Genomic DNA, 18,188 nt, shown 5'->3' on the forward strand with positions numbered 1-18,188 from the left:
CCTTAGTTCACCCTGTGCAGTGTTGAGTTCCGTTGATACTCCGCTGTTTGCTTATACCTCAAGTTAAAATTATACAGCTTAATATTATTTAAAGTGTCCCTTTTTATTAGGGAGGGCACATAAAGTGATAATAGCCACTTGTTTATTATAATGTTATACTTTGCTTGATTGGAGCGGGAGGTTTAGGTTGAGTTGAACTCCATCTTTTGATGTAATGTGGCCGCTATTTTTCGCATCCTCTACTTTTCTTGTACGTACACTGGGTTGGGGGGTGAGGGATATTTTGCCAATTCTGGCTTGACAGCTTCTTTGACAGCTGGATTGTGCAGGTTTGGTTTTGTTTTATGTGTGGTTTTGTTCATTGTTCTGACCATCCTCTATACTATTTCAACACCCCGAGGCATTTTCATACTGGGAATTAGACACTGCCTAGGCTATTTCAGTGATACTGTAAACTTTGTCCATGAGTGATCTTAAATTGATTAGCCTTAACGTAAAAGGCATAAACCATGTGGTCAAAAGGCAAAAACTTCTCTCTTTATTTTGGATGGAGAAATGTCAGATTGCACTTCTTCAGGAAACCCATCTCTTTGATATAGTGCACATGAAGTTGCACAGAAGCTGTGTTGGTCAGGTCTTTTTTTCCTCTTATAAATCCGTCAGTAGAGGGGTTGCAATTCTTCTCCACAAGAACCTCTCCTTTAAAATAGAAAAATCAATCATAGATAATGAAGGCTGGCATGTAATCCTTTCAGGCTTGCTATATGGGGAACATGTGTTGATTGGTTGTATTTATGCCCCCACAGCAAATGAGCCCTGATTTTTTTTTCCAAATTACTTGCAGACATTTCTTCATTTTCATGCTCTCTTATACTCTTAGGATGGGATTTTAGCTGTGTGTTAGATCTAACCATAGACCAATCCCCTCCAAAAGGTAACAGGTCAAGAAAAAGTACCAGGCTTTTAAAACTCTGCAATGATTTGGAACTGCTTTATGTCTGGAAATTAATACATAGGAAGGGGAGTTACTATACTTTTTTCTCAGCCTCATCAAACTTTTTCACGCATCAATTTGTTTTTATAATCAAGAGGGATACTGGATAGAACAGTGGAATGTTCTAATGGTATTAGTACTTTATCCGACCACTCTCCCATTACAATGATTGTTCACCCCCCATATAGAGATCTGTACCATAGACAGTGGTGATTATACCCATCTTTGAGTTGCCCTCAATTCATGCAGTATCTTAAACAGCAGTGGAAATACTTTATTGAAACTAATAAATCTCCTGAAATCAGCCCATCCCTTTTTTGGGAGTCTGCAAAAGCCTATTTGAGAGGTGCGATCATATTTTATACTTCAGCCAAAAAAATTAAAGAGGCTATTAGAAATCAGGTAGAGCTCAAGAAAAAAAATTCAGACTTTGGAGAGAGAATATAAATTAATTCCCTACAGGGCTGTGTCTTAACATTTGAGTGCAGCTTGTTCAGCTTTAGACCAGTTATTAACTAAGAAGGCTGAATCTTCTATCTTCTTTGCCAAACATAGAATCTACGAGTCAGAGAATAAACCAGGACGCCTTCTTGCCCGTCTGGCAAGAGGGAGGACAGAGGTTAATGTGATATCATCATTAAAAGATAATTTAGGGGTTAACAGATTTGAAAACAAATATATTAATACAATTATGAAGGCATTTTAACAATTTTAAAATTTTTGGGGCAAAATCTTTACTCATCAGAATGCCACTCTACAGATGAAAGAAGGGGTTATTTCCTCAATAACATTAAGCTCCCTTCCATTACACTGGAAGAATTGTCAGACCTCTGCAGACCAATTACGGAAGACAAAGTTCTTAATACCATTAATTCGCTTAGGGGAGAGAAGGCCCCAGGGCCAGATGGTTTCTGCCTGGAATTTTACCAAAAAATGGGAAGAGACATATTTAGACCACTTACTGAAATGTTCGCAGAATCATTGAAAAAGGATCAGCTTCCACCTACTATACAGCAAATATTTTCTAATTCTTAAAAAGGATAAACCACCTGATTTAAGTAGCTCTTATAGACCCATCAGGTTAATTGGGTTTGTTGTTAAACTGCTCTCTAGGTTGCTGGCCAGAAGACTCGAGGGGGTTCTCCCCAATCTTATAAACCCTGACCAAACTGGCTTTATACAGAAGCGTTTCTTTATTTTAAATATAAGGTGACTTCTGAATGTAATTTAATACACCAATCAGCAACACTATGTGGCTATTTCTGTGTCACTTGACACAGAGAAAGCCTTCGACAGGGTAGAATGGGGGTACCTGTGTCATTACTAATGACTTGTGGTCGGATCCTTTTTCACTTGCTAGAGGTACCAGGCAGGGTTGTCTGGTATAGGTTCACTACTCTTTAAAATATGGCACAGAAAGGGGATTTGTGTGGTGGGGGACATGTTCCAGGACAACTCCCTAATGTCTTTCCAGCAGGTACAAAAGAGGTTTGATCTCCCTAAAGAACATCATTATGGCTATCTTCAAATTCGACATTATATCATCTCAAAGTGGATATCTGCATTGGATATGCCACTGTTCAATGACTTAGAGAGTTTTTGTTTTTTTTATCCCCTTTTCTCCCAATTTGAAATGTCCAATTCCCACTACTTAGTAGGTCCTCGTGGTGGCGCGGTTACTCACCTCAATCTGGGTGGCAGAGGACATGTCCTAGTTGCCTCCGCTTCTGAGACCGTCAATCCACGTATCTTATCACGTGGCTCGCTGTGCATGACACTGCGGAGAATCCCAGCATGTGGAGGCTCATGCTACTCTCTGTGATCCACACACAACTTACCACGTGCCCCACTGAGAGCGAGAACCCATAATCGCGACCACGAAGAGGTTACCTCATGTGACTCTACCCTCCCTAGCAACCGGGCCAATTTGGTTGCTTAGGAGAACTGGCTGGAGTCACTCAGCATGCCCTGGATTCGAACTCACAACTCCAGGGGTGGTAGTCAGCGTCAATACTCGCTGAGCTATCCAGGCCTGCAGAGAGTTTTTTTAATCAATACAAGTAATGCTGCTCATTTTAAATCAAGGTTTTATTCTTTCTTATACTCTCATGTCCCAGGTCTTTTAAATAATGTAGCTCATAATTGGGAAAAAGTTTTATGCAACAAATATATAGATGATGACTGGCATGAGGCCACTAAATGTGTGAGGTCCAATTTTATTTGTAACCAAGATACTACAGTACATAGGCTACATATAACACCAGTTATAATGAATAAAATTGATCGTAGCATATTGGCTCTCTGTGTGAAACGCCACTGTAGAAGTTCCAATAATAAGGAAAGAAGCAGGAAGTGGGGTGGCAGTCCAGGTAGGTTAATCTTTAATGGCTTTTCAGCTTTAGAACAAATACTGACTTTTCAGCTTTACAGCAAATATTGGCTTTTCAGCTTCACAATAAGTAACATCTGTTTCACCCGCGATGGCGAAATTGCACAATCCAATTTGGTTGGACCACAATACAGCAAAACAAATTTGTGATAATTAATACCCTGAGTATTAATAATGAGCGGACATGGCAGTCCATAAACTGTACAAGCAAAAACCTTGAAACACAAGAATAACACGCTATAATATTCTATCTCTGCCCAGACGTAACCTCTTACTTGAATCACATGAGGACACAGGTAGAATGTGTTTTCCTCCGTCCTTTAACTTTGACCCGGTTCCTTGAGGCTCGGGTGATGACGGGAGTCTGTTTCCTCGCTCTGTCGGCGGGCGGTACGGCTGTTGATTGTCGGCGGGCGGTACGGCTGTTGATTCTCGGCGGGCTGACGGAGAACTCAGAAATGTCGACTTGATTGAAGATGGAAGAGAAATCTTTAATCTCTTCACTCCTGTAGGCAAACGGATGAAGATGCGAATTGCTCGGCAGTCTTCTTCGGATCCGTTAGAGTGTTTGGTTGAACACAGAGTAATCTCAACTCATCCAGCGAGATGGAGATTGTATGGCTACAGTTTCAAGTCGGATATTACTTCCTTGTGCTACAAGGTTGCACCGGAGAGCAGCAAAAGCTACGTCTTTATTCGGTGAACGAAGTTGCTGGAAGCGAATTCTGGACGCATTTCAGAATTATTTCAACTCCTGATGATGTCATGTTTGAGGGACGTTCTGTTGTGTGCCTCATCCAATAGGAGTTGAGCACTCGATCCTTTAGTGAGCAAGGCTTCATGGATCTGTAGTCTGTTTTGGACTCCCTTTGTTTGATTTTGGCGCGATTTTTATCAGTAAAATTTACGACTTACAAGGTGGGGGCTTGAGTTATATTTTTACAACTGTGTTAGGCCTGCCTTTGTCTTCTATCTGAATACATGAGGCCCAACACAGCCAACACGTCACACATCACACACTGAGATTTTGGTTTGCAGGACCCATCCACACACAGCACTTGCAATAACCTTTTAAACCCCGGCCAATTTGTTCCCAGAATTAGTGGATGGGTGAGGCGGGAATCAACCGTGGCCTTCACTCTATGCTTTACCCCCTGAAATTGGATAACGGTAGTAACTACCGGATATTTGCAAGCATCCCCGTGCACACATCTCACCATCACCTTGTGTTTTGTACCCAAAGCCCCATCATGAACCAAGCCGTGGTGGATCGAGGTTTGATTACAGCCCAAATCCACCAGGGCTTGGTATGTACGCCCCTTAATTTTTACCGGAATCCTGTACGTCCCTGCTTGACCGGAGGCAAACTGTGGTGTGTTGGGGACCTGAATCCACGTCTCCACCTCCATCACTGGACGCCGGTCTTGGACGAAACCCGGCTCCAGGCTTCCTGGCTGCACCCGTGGCGGCAGACACATGGACACATCAACCTGGGAAGGATGACGGAGAGGGGTAGGGGAGGGGGCCGGCACATAGTGCAGCCCACAAAGGCGGGGCGCCAGTTTGGGTGGAACCACTCCCCGTTTCCAGGGAGCAGGTATAGGGCGAGAGGGAGGGGCAAGAGGAGAAGGAGAAGCAAGAGAGGGGGAGAGAGAGAGAGAACTGGACTGCTTGCTGGCTTCCTGGTAGGCCACCATGTGGGCTTCGGCCAGCTGGACGGCATCATCCACCGACGTGGGGCGATGCCACTGGACCCATTCTGCAGTTCCTCGGGGCAGACGAAAGGTTAGTTGCTCCAGCACCATCAGGTCGATAACTTCCTCCACACCGTGCCCTTCCTCAGCCAGCACCCATCTTCGGCAGGCGTCACTGAGCTGCTGGGCGAATGTGAATGGGCGGCCGGCATCGCTCAAGGTGAGGGAGCAGAATCGCTGCTGATGTTGTTTGGGGCTATGGCCAACACATTGCAGGACAGTGACCTTCAGCTTGATGTAGTCCAGGTTGTCCTCTGCTGGCAGTTGCTGCGCTGCGAGCTGGGCCTTCCCGAAAGCAGCGGCAGGAGGTGAAGGGCCCACTGAGCTCGTGGCCAGCCGGAGGCGGTATCTGACTTTTCGGAAAGGCTTATGAATGCCTCCGGATCGTCTAGGGGACCCAACTTAGTGAGCAGGAGGAACGGACTCTTCGCTGCCTCCGGGGTCGCGGTGGAGGATCCTCCTGGAGCTAACCAACTCCATAAGGCCAGCCGATCCTCGGCCTGGGCTTGAAGGAGCTCCCGGAAATGTTGCCCCTGGGCAAGGAGGGCTTGATGGTAGGTCTCCTGGGTGCTGGACAGGGCACGGATGACTTCGTCCAGCGGTGAGGTGTCCATGGTGACCAGTCTTCCTTATCCCGGGTTTCGGAACCAGTGTAGAAGTTCCAATAATAAGGAAGCAGGAAGTGGGGTGGCAGTCCAGGTAGGTTAATCTTGAATGGCTTTTCAGCTTTACAGCAAATATTGGCTTTTCAGCTCTACAACAAATATTGGCTTTTCAGCTTCACAATAAGTAACACAGGTCTCTGGGGTGTGTGTGTCTCAGACTCTCTCTGTCTCTCCGGCATTCTCGGAAGCCTTTTCAAGCCCATCTCCGTCATCACTGTAACGAGACACAGATGTTATGCATCATTAATCATCAGGTGATGGCCCTTACCGCTTCCTCTCTCCCCAGTGACAGACACATGACCATGTCCCGCTCCACAGCCATACAGACTTAGGGACTTACCTTCACTCTTTCTGGAAGTGTAAATACATCTCCAGATTCTGGAATTGTATCGCTTGTGAAATCAGCACCATTCTCCAGATAAAGCTGAAAAGGGATCCTGGTCTTTTTTTTTATTGGACCTCCCTCCAAAATGCAGGCAGTAACACTGTCTTTTTATTATATATATATATATATATATATATATATATATATATATATATATATATATATATATATATCTTTGAGTCACTGAAGCTGTTGGGTACTGTTTTGTGTAATTTATAATCTAATGTGGTATGAGGAATTAGATTTATTTATGTTCGTATGATGATACTGATTATGCATGTCAATAATAAAACAAGAGGATAAGGACATTTTAAATTTCAGGGATATTTTTTCACTTTCTTGGCCCCTGCTTATTTTTTACCCTTGATAAAAGTACAGTATGCTTAATAGATTGCACTATTGTGTACATTGGTGTCGATTGTTAAGCCAACAAAACGTTGACAATATATTTTTATCGAAATTTCTCAAAAAAAAAAAAAAAAAAACAATCCAGAAAACATATTGTACATACGGAACACATAAAGCATACAGTACAAAACATATTGAATGAACTGCACATCTGTCACCCACAGCCTCATTTTCATTGGTGTCAAAGTAAATAAGGTGTCTACCCTGACTAAGGTTCATGCAGGCAATTCTCTCAAAATATCTGTATTTTCACTTTAATTCTTGAAATACCTATGCCCTTCTACAATAATCCATTGTTTTAAAAGATATGGCAACCTCATTGTTAAGTAAAGAATAATGCAGTTATAGTCTAATCTCAAAATAAGGGTGATTGGGACCCAAATGCAGAGTGAAGAGGTTTTGTTTAATCCCGAAGGGGTTATTTTGTCATATGACCGGCTGACTGTACATTATCTCGCTTATTACATGGCTACTTACCTAATAATAAAAAAAGTATGAATTATTGATTTTTATTTATTATGTGAGAAGAAAGAGATCATGGAATTTGGTTGCCTGGGACAACAGTCAATTTAACAGTTTAGCAGTCACTATGCAAAATTGTTTGACAGCAGAATGCTGCGATTGATCAGTTAGAGTTAAGTATTCCAGAGAGCAGTGAAAAAAACACCAAAGGATTATCACTGAGCCTGTCTGAGAGTATGTAACCAGGTCATACTCTGACAGCGGAGTTAAGGCCATGTCTCTACAATTTCATCTGAAAAGCTGAATCCTTCCTGCTCTACTTTTCTCTGTTTGTAGATGTCTGCGTGCACCGCTCTGTCAGTGTGGGTCACAGAATTTCTGTTTGAGTAATGATTGTGTAATGAGAGACATCTGATGAAATGAAGAATGTTGCAATCAGTAAATGCTGTTAAAGTACTTCAGTCCAGCTCCTTTCACAGAAGTAACCAAACAAGAGTGTGCTTCCGTGTATAAAGCAACCTTCAATCACATGTGAGTGCCAATGCAGTTGGTCTGCCAGTCTCTCAGTTTGGATTCTTCCTTATAGCAGTAAGAGGGACAGGCGAAGGGTGCCCAATACTGCATCAGTTATTGTACTAAAACTATGGGCCCTATTCTAAGAGCACTAGTGCTAAGATCAGTGCTATGCGATAAATCATAAATGCAAAGTCAGTGATAATGGCCATGAAGTAAATATTTTTTTTTTTTTTTTTTTGTGAGAGCATACACCAAGTAAAGGAGCAAGTGAGTTTGAGCAAGATTGTGTGCGCAAAGTGCTAATGGGCTGGGTCAAGTGCAATTTAATATTGAGGTTCTTCTCCAGTTATTGCATCCTATCCTGCGTCCTATTTTGCTGTCCATTCCTTGTCAAGCACCAGCAATATAAACAAAGAAAGCACATTTATAAGAAGTTGGTAGTGTAAAGGGAGGGTATGCAACTAATTTAGAAGAATAGAGATATGGAATTATGTTCTGTGCATTAACTGTGTTCTTGTTGAATGTCAGGCATATTTCTAATGACACACTCCTCATGATTTGGAATTAGGCTCCATTCAATTTTAGAGAATGTAAAGTATTATTAATCATATTGATCATGTGACACACAAGTCATGGCTAGTATTAATAGTTATTGTATCGGCCTTCCAGGTTAGGCTGTGGATTTTTGCACACACTTCACTTCTACCCACCAATTTTGCTTTCAAATTAAATTCATTTATTGAAACACAAAAACAAACTAAAAATATTTCTAAATTCAAATTACATTTCAAAACAAATGAAAATATTATTAAAATAACAAAGTGGTAATTTATATATATATATATATAATCACCTCCCCAAATCTTAAAATGTGACCTTCTCCATCTTCTTCTACCGGCCTCCTTTGCAGTGAAAAATCACTCTAAAACAGGTAGAAAAATATTAATACAAATTAGATCGTAAATACAATTGTAAATATAAACAATATAATAATAATAATTGAAAAATAAACCATGACCTTTAGAATGTTTAACACAAATATCATACATTTTTGTTTCATAAAATGACAACAACAGTGATTATCAGGTGCATTATATGATAGTCCACTCTATTTTCAGAGTTTGGACATGAACTTTATCACCACCTGCTTGTGGAATCTCCAAACTGCCGATCCACCACAACAACAGCAAACAATTGCATGTGGGGTTCACATCGATCTCAAACCCTTGCTGCTCAAGAACCACCACCACCAAAACAACAACAAACGATTGCCATAAGTCATGGCATCTGCTCATATTATCGCTTCCTGCACCACATGCCATATGTTTACTATAGCTTCTTCCATCAGCAATGAAGGATTTACATGTGATAAATGTAAGTAATTAGTCAGGCTGATGCAGAAGGTTAATGAGTTAGAGACACGCATCCTAACACTAGTTGAGTTCAGTGAGAAAGAGAAGCCGGTAGATATTTTTTGGAATGCGGTTAGTACAGCTAGCAACACACACACTGTGGTTCCGGCTGTAGAGCCTCAGCAGCAGGTGCTCAGAAAAGCGACACCACTCTCCCATTCCTGTCAGGATTTCCAATCGATTCTCCCCACTCAGTGATGCACCCACTAAGAATCATGTTGAAAGAGCCCTTGTTATAGGTGATTCTATTGTAAGGAATGTGTAAATAGAGACTCCAGCCACTATTGTTAACTGCATTTCGGGGGCTCGGGCGTCTGACATCAGATCAAATTTACAAGTGTTGGCTAAAGCTAAACATAGATTTTCTAAAATTGTTATTCATGTCGGCACTAGTGATGTCTGGCTTCGCCAATCGGAGATCACTAGAGATAATGTTAAAGAGGTGTGTGAACTTGCAAAAATGATGTCAGACACTGCAATTTGCTCTGGCCCCCTCCCTGCTCATCATGGTGATGAGGTTTATAGTAGATTAGTGTCACTGAATGGCTGGATATTTGAGTGGTGTCCAGACAATAGCATCGGATTTATAATATATATTTTTTTATTTTAGTGTAGACCTGACCTGCTAAAGAGAGAAGGACTCCATCCCTCCAGGGAAGGTGACGCTCTCCTCTCTAGTAATTTGGCTCATAGTCTTATTAGTGAGAGTATTTGACTAACTGGGGCCCAGGTCAAGAAGTGACAGAATGGCTAAGCCATCCATCTGCAAGCTGCCTTGAAACATCACACAGGTCACGTAAACTACAACACATAGAGACTGTATATCCTAGATATCATATAGAGACTGTGTCTGTTCACCGAACTACCAAACACAAACCCCTCACTAAATAATTTAGAAAAAAATCTATTAAGATCAAACTTGAAAATAACAAAAAGATTGAAGATAAACATCATATAAATGTAGGGCTACTAAACATTAAATCTCTTTCAACCAAAGCACTAATTGTAAATGAAATTTTTACAGATCATAGTTTGGATGTGCTCTGTTTGAATGAAGCCTGGCTTCTCCCCCAGGTTATTGTTATAAAAATGAGCCTCATCAGAAGGGTCGAGGAGGAGGTGTTGCTACAATTTACAGTGAACCTGTTGGTGTTAGTCAGAGGGCAGGATATAAGTTTAAGTCTTTTGAACTAATAATGCTTAATGTGACATCGTCAGATGTAATTAAAAAATCTGTCATCTTTTGCCCTTGTTACAGTATATAGATCACCCAGGCTGTATTCGGATTTCCTTGGTGAATTTGCAGATTTTCTATCAGGTCTAGTAGTTACTGTGGATTGATCTTTAACTGCTGGTGACTTCAACATTCACATAGATAACGAACATGTTATTTACGTTACATTTATTCATTTGGCAGACGCTTTTATCCAAAGCAACTTACAAAAGAGGAATAAAACATTATAAGCAATTCTTCTTAATGTGACAGCAGTATGAAAAGTGCTGAATTTCAAAGTTTCACTAGCATCAGAATAGTAGTATCCAAGACAGATTAGAGTGCAACAAGAAAATATATACAGTTGTGCTCAAAAGTTTGCATACCCTGGCAGAAATTGTGAAATTTTGGCATTGATTTTGAAAATATGACTGATCATGCAAAAAACTGTCTTTTATTTAATGATAGTGATCATATGAAGCCATCTATTATCACATAGTTGTTTGGCTCCTTTTTTATCATAATGGTAGCAGAAATCACCCAAATGGTCCTGATCAAAAGTTTACATACCCTTGAACGTTTGGCCTTGTTACAGACACACAAGGTCACACACACAGGTTTAAATGGCAATTAAAGGTTAATTTCCCACACCTGTGGCTTTTAAAATTGCAATTAGTGTCTGTGTATAAATAGTCAATGAGTTTGTTAGCTCTCACGTGGATGCACTGAGCAGGCTAGATACTGAGCCATGGGGAGCAGAAAAGATCTGTCAAAAGACCTGTGTAACAAGGTAATGGAACATTATAAAGATGGAAAAGGATATAAAAAGATATCCAAAACCTTTTAATGCCAGTCAGTACTGTTCAATCGCTTATTAAGAAGTGGAAAATTCGGGGATCTCTTGATACCAAGCCAAGGTCAGGTAGACCAAGAAAGACTTCAGCCACAACTGCCAGAAGAATTGTTCGGGATACAAAGAAAACCCACAGGTAACCTCAGAAGAAATACAGGCTGCTCTGGAAAAAGACGGTGTGGTTGTTTCAAGGAGCACAATATGACGATACTTGAACAAAAATGAGCTGCATGGTCGAGTTGCCAGAAAGAAGCCAATGCCACAGAAAGCCCGGTTACAATATGCCGACAACACCTTGACACGCCTCACAGCTTCTGGCACACTGTAATTTGGAGTGATGAGACCAAAATAGAACTTTATGGTCACAACCATAAGCGCTATGTTTGTAGATGGGTCAACAAGTATTGTGCTCCTTGAAACAACATATGTGAGCAGGAAACTGCGCACACTGAGGCCGCGTTCATTGTGACCGGGGTTTTGGACCATTGCTACTCTCCCTTCCGGGATGGCTACAAATCCCTCCCCCGCCCACCATTTGGCAAATCGGACCACTCTTCCATTCTGTTCTGCCCGCTTACAGGCAGAAACTGAAACAGGAAGCACCCACCCTCAGCACGATCCAGTGCTGGTCGGACCAGTCAGATTCTATGCTACAGGACTGTTTTGATCACGTGGACTGGGAGATGTTCCGGTCCACCTCTGATGATGACATAGAGGTTTACGCTGATAGCGTAACGTGTTTCATCAGAAAGTGCTCAGAGGACGTTGTTCCGACCAAAACAATACGGATCTACCCCAACCAGAAGCCATGGATAAATAGCGATGTTCGCGCTGCACTTGATGCGCGGACCTCTGCTTTTAATTCTGGGAATGCGGAGGAGCATAAACAAGCCAGTTATGCACTCTGCAAAACTATCAGAGCAGCCAAATGCCAGTACAGGGACAAGATTGAAGGATAGTTTAACACCACTAACTCTAGAATCATGTGGCAGGGAATTAATATCATCACGGACTTTAAAGGGAATAAAAACTCAGCCGTGAACACTGCTGCCTCTCTCCCGGATGAGCTAAATACATTTTATGCTCATTTCGAGGGAAATAACACCGCCCTCGCGGAGAGAGCTCTCGCGGCCGAAGCTACAGAGGTTAGTTCACTCTCCGTCTCTGTAGCGGATGTAACCCGATCCTTCCGACGGGTGAATATCCGTAAAGCCGCGGGTCCAGACGGCATTCTGGGCCACGTCATCAGAGCGTCCGTGAACCAACTGGCTGGTATTTTTACGGACATTTTCAACCTTTCCCTCTCCTTGTCTGTGGTCCCCACATGCTTTAAAACATCCACTATTGTTCCTGTACCAAAGTAATCCAAAATCACTTACTTAAATGACCGGCGTCCTGTTGCACTGACCCCCATCATCAGCAAATGCTTTGAGAGGCTAATCAGAGATTACATCTGCTCTGTGCTGCCTCCCTCACTGGACCCATTGCAGTTTGCTTACCGCAACAACCGCTCCACTGATGATGCCATTGCATCTACACTACACACTGCTCTCTTCCACCTGGAAAAAAGGAACACTTATGTGAGAATGCTGTTTGTAGACTACAGCTCAGCATTCAACACCATAGCGCCCTCCAAGCTTGATGTGAAACTCTGGGCTCTGGGATTAAACAGCTCGCTGTGCAGCTGGATCCTGGACTTCCTGTCAAGCAGATGCCAGGTGGTTAGAATGGGCAGCAACATCTCCTCATCACTGACCCTCAACACTGGAGCCCCACAGGGCTGTATTCTCAGCCCACTCCTGTATTCCCTGTACACGCATGACTGTGTGGCAACACATAGCTCCAATGCCATCATTAAGTTTGCTAATGATACGACGGTGGTAGGTCTGATCACTGACAATGATGAAACAGCCTACAGAGAGGAGGTGCACACTCTGACACGCTGGTGTCAGGAGCACAACCTCTCCCTCAACGTCAGCAAGACGGAGGAGCTTGTGGTGGACTTCAGGAGAAAAGTCAGAGAACACAGTCCCATCACCATCAATGGAGCACCAGTGGAGAGAGTCAGCAGCTTCTAGTTCCTTGGTGTCCACATCACTTTGTGCCATTGTGAAGAAGGCTCATCAGCACCTCTTCTTCCTGAGACGGCTGTGGAAGTTTGGAATGAACCGACACATCCTCACACGGTTCTACACCAGCACTGAAGAGAGCATCCTGACTGGCTGCATCACTGCCTGGAATGGCAATAGCACCGCCCACAACCGCAAAGCCCTGCAAAGTGTGGTGCGAACTGCCAGACACATCATCGGAGGTGAGCTTCCCTCCCTCAAGGACATATATACCAGGCGGTGTGTGAAAAAATCTTGGAGGATCATCAGAGACTTCAGCCACACGAGTCATGGGCTGCTCTCACTGCTACCATCAGGCAGGTGGTATCGCAGCATCAGGACCCGCACCAGCCGACTTCATGACAGCTTCTTCCCCCAAGCAACTCTTGATCTCTCATGATCAATATACATCAGCACTGCACTTTATTAATCTTATTATCTCACACTGGACTGTCATAAATGATATTCTCTCTTAACAGCACACTGGCAACTGACTATCAACCGACAGCCTGAATGTCAATACAGTACAATACAATGTAGGTTCTACAGGTTGTTTAGATCAGTGTTACTATCAGAAATAATTAATAATTATTTCTTTAGTTATTAATTAATATTTAAATTAAATAATAGAATCTAACTCATTAAAAGCTCACATGGCGCACCATTAAATGTAATGCGCCACGTTCAGGAGCGGGTTTGGTTATTAGCAATAATTAATAACTATCAAAGATAATTATTAATTATTAAAATCAATAGAACATTGATGAGAATCAGTGTTAGCTTTTTTAATCCTTTAAATCAAAAATGATCAAAGATAATCATTAATTATTAACATCGATAAGACATTGATTAACACTAGCTTATTGAGCCTTCAAATTCAACAATCATCAAAGATAATTATCAATTATCAAAAATCAATAGAATATTAATAAGGATTAATATTGCTGGGGCACCACCCTGGAATCAGGGTCTAATAACCAGATAGTATAACAGTCTCAATATTAGATTGTTCTCTTAGGAAAATCGACATCCGAAGAATATCAACCTTCGAAAAGAAACAATGAAGGCTTGAATCCGAGCACTGACATCCCCTGTCAGCATTTGAGACAGGTGTATGCAAAACAAACCAAAACACTTCTCTTTAAAATATAACAAAGTTTATTTATGCAGTAATATCAATTAATAATCAATACAATGCAGTCAATAAACTTCCGACTTACAACTACAAACTAAACAGCGACATGATTAGATATGGTAACCAAAATAAGCCTAAAACACACGAGAGGAAGGTGTGTGTGTGAATGTGTGTGTTTGTAAGGAGTGACGCGCACAAAATGGTGGACGTGACTCTCGTGGAGAGTACGTCACACAAGATTTCCGGCCAGAGAATATGGCCACGAATGTGGGTGGAGAGAAGCCAGTTAATGGTGTCTGCCCATTTACCACGTGTCTCCGCTTGTACGATAACTTAGGGACAGATCTGAGCTTTATCACGAAGTTATCTACTAGCCAAATGTGTGTGCGAGAATGTTTGTGAGGGGTCGCATGTGTGTGTGGTCAGTACGAGAGAGAGAGAGAATAAAGTGGCGGCACCAAAGCCGGTTTTGTGATCGTGGGAGAGAAAGCAACTGTTAGTTTATCACTCAGAGACACGGTGGATGGCTCGTAAACCGTCCCGTGGTCTTTGGTTCTTTAATGGATAAACTCAGTGTGCCGGTCTCACCCACGATGGTGGAAATACACAACAGTCCAATGTTGTCGGACTATAACACAGCAGATCTCATTTGTGATAACAGTACATTACAGTAATATCTTGAGTATTATTAGCAGCAATGAGCGGATTCGGCAGTCCGTAAACTGTACAAGCAATAACCTTGCTACACAAGAATAACACACTATAATATTCTATCTCTGCCCAGACGTAAACCTCTCACTTGAATCACATGAGGATGCAGGTAGAATGTGTGTTATTCCGTCGTTTGACTCCGACTCGTTTCCTCGAGGCTCGGGTGATGACGGGAGGCCGTTTCCTCACTCTGTCGGTGGGCGGTACGACTGCTGATTCTCGGCGGGCTGGCGGAGAAATCAGCGACGTCGACTTGATTGAAGAGGGAAGATAAATCTTTTTTTCTCTTCACTTCTGCAGGCAAACGGATGAAGATGTGGATTACTCTGCGATCTTCTTCGGATCCGTTAGAGTGTTCTGTGGAACACAGAGTAATCTCAACTCATCCAGCGAGATGGAGTTTGTATGGCCACGGTTTCAAGTCGTACGTTACTTCCTTGTGCCACGAGGCTACACCTGAGAGCAGCGATGAGCTGCGTCTACACATGGCGAGCAAAATTGCTGGAAGCAATGCCCGGAAGGGTCTCAGAGTTATTTCTACTCCCGATGACGTCATGGTTGATGGCCGTTCTGTTGTGTGCCTCATCCAATAGGAGTTGAGAGTTCGATCCTTTTGTGAGCAAGGCTTAATGGGATTTGTTGTCTGTTTTGGACTCCCTTTGTTTGATTTTGGCACAGTTTTTATCAGTAAGATTTATGACTGTTTGTGGGCCTCAGTCAGGTTTTACAAATGTGTTAGGCCTGCCTTTGTCTTCTATCTGAATACATGAGGCCCAACAAAAACCTACTGTATATTTTATATATACTATATATACTATTTTTATTGTTTAATGTGTATCTTTATTGTGTGTATGTGTATTCTATATTGTGTGTATTGTATACTATACATTGTATATTATTATTTGTATATTGTGTTGTGTGTAATTATGTGTATATTAGATATGTAAATTGTGATGTGTAAATCTGATGTTTATTGTAAATTGGTATATGTCTCATCACTGTCATGACTGCTATGTTGCTCGGAACTGCACCCAAGTCTTTCACCCACTATTGCACTTGTGTATATGGTTGTGTGACAATAAAAGTGATTTGGTTTGATTTAACCACTAAAGATAGCTTAACTAATAATCTTCCAGATTTGTCTCAAATCCTCAGTAAGCCAAAAAGTCTAGAAGAACTTGATGTAATCACAGAAAATATAAATACAGTCTTCTCTATCACTCTTGAGTGTTGCCCCCTTTCGATTAAAGAAAATTGAAGAAAAAAGTCTCTGTGGAATACTTCAGGAGCTGAAGAAATAGATATTCCAAAAGGCTTCCTCAAGAAGGAGTAACGGCCAAAAGGTGTGTTAAACGTGCAATACTGTGTGCTATCCTCATGTAGTTTCAGCTGCCAAAAGCCCTGAGACGCATCCAGCTTTGTAAAGTACTTTGCACCTGTCATCTTACTTTTAATTTCTTCCCGCGTTGGAATCTGATAATGTTCCCTCTGGATGTTTGAGTTTAAGTCCTTTGGGTCCATGTACACACATAGATCATCATTTGCTTTTTTCACACATACTATAGAATTCACCCACTCTGTAGGCTTTTCCACTTTTTCTATGACTCCCATTGATGTCATTCTTTCCAGCTCTTGCTTTAATTTGTCACGTATTGGTGACTCGCCTTGGAGCATGGACTACTGGTTGAACATCTTTTTTCAGCTGTATCTTGTAGGTGAATGGTAGGATTCCAAACCCTTCGAAGATGTCAGGAAACTGTTCCACTATATTATCTACATTACTCTGTGTGTTGGTATTATTTATAATGTACACTCTTTCAACTAGACCTAAGTCTTCACATGTCTTGTTACCCAACACAGAATCATGGCCACCTGGAACTACCACAAACATGAGGTGATGTTCTCTGTTTTCCATTTTTACATTGAGTCTGCACGTTCCTTTTGTTTCAATGTTTTGTTTTTTTTTTGTCATTAATTCCAAATACTATTTGGTCATGGATCATTGAATCATGTAGCAATCCAAAGTTGCGTGTTCTTGCTTTCAGCTTTAGGTCCATTAAGAAACTGTCAAAAGTCTCTCCCTGCTGCTGCAGACGAGAACGAAAAACATACCTTTCGAAGGTCTCGTTCTTTTTTGGCGAACAGTGTGAATCAAACTTCTCAATTACCACGTATATTCCTTTGTCTTCTGCTTGTTCAAATGTGAGTGTGTTGAACACTTCTATTGTTTGAGGTCCCGCGACAGTGAGTAGCATCGCTATCTTCCATGCATCTGACTCTCTATACAGTCCTGCTGCTTGCAGGTACAGTGTGAATCATTTCTTAAATGTTCACCACTCACAATCAATATTTCCAGTCCAGTTCACAGCTTCAGGCAGTTTTACAATTTCCATGACGGCTATCGGTGATCATAACCACACCTATTACCATGTAATGTTTCTTGTATCGATGAAGAAACTGTTTTAATTCACAGGTCTCTTTATTCCAACTTAGGTCTGCACATGGAAAACTGACAACTACCCTTCTTCAGCTGTATGGAGTATCTTCAGTAAGGTGAGTGTGCTGCTACTGATATCTAGTGGTTAGACTAGAAATATACACTTATCATGACAGAATTATGCAATCATCCATCACAGCACCTCAGAAAACAGTGTCTCAATTTTCCTCACAAGCAGCTTCAATCCTTCGCTGTCATAGGTTGTGAAGAGCTAACAAAACTTATCGAAACATTAAAAGCAACAACATGTACTGTATGTTATATCCATTACCAACTAAGCTCTTAAAAGAGGTATTCCCTGTAATCTCAGAACTTCTTCTTAATATTATTAAGTACTCGCTAGCCTAAGGACTTGTCCCAAGAAACTTTAAAATGGCAGTTATCAAACTGCTTATTAAGAAGTTTTAGGGTCTCAGCTTTTCTTCTTATATATGCTTTCCCTGGGAGATATTATCAGGAATCGTGAAATAAGTTTCCACTGTTATGCCGACAATAACCAACTTTATATTTCTTCGAAACCCAACAACATTTCCCAGTTCTCCAAATTAGCAGATTGTATCAATGAAATCAAAAGATTGGATGGCCAGAAATTTCCTTCTACTCAATTCCAACAAAATAGAGGTACTAATTATTGGACCAAAAACCTCTAAAAATAAGCAGCTAAAATATAATTTGACTCTCATTGG

Source organism: Myxocyprinus asiaticus, chromosome 23 (genome assembly GCF_019703515.2).
Source record: "Myxocyprinus asiaticus isolate MX2 ecotype Aquarium Trade chromosome 23, UBuf_Myxa_2, whole genome shotgun sequence".
NCBI classification, from domain to species: domain Eukaryota; kingdom Metazoa; phylum Chordata; class Actinopteri; order Cypriniformes; family Catostomidae; genus Myxocyprinus; species Myxocyprinus asiaticus.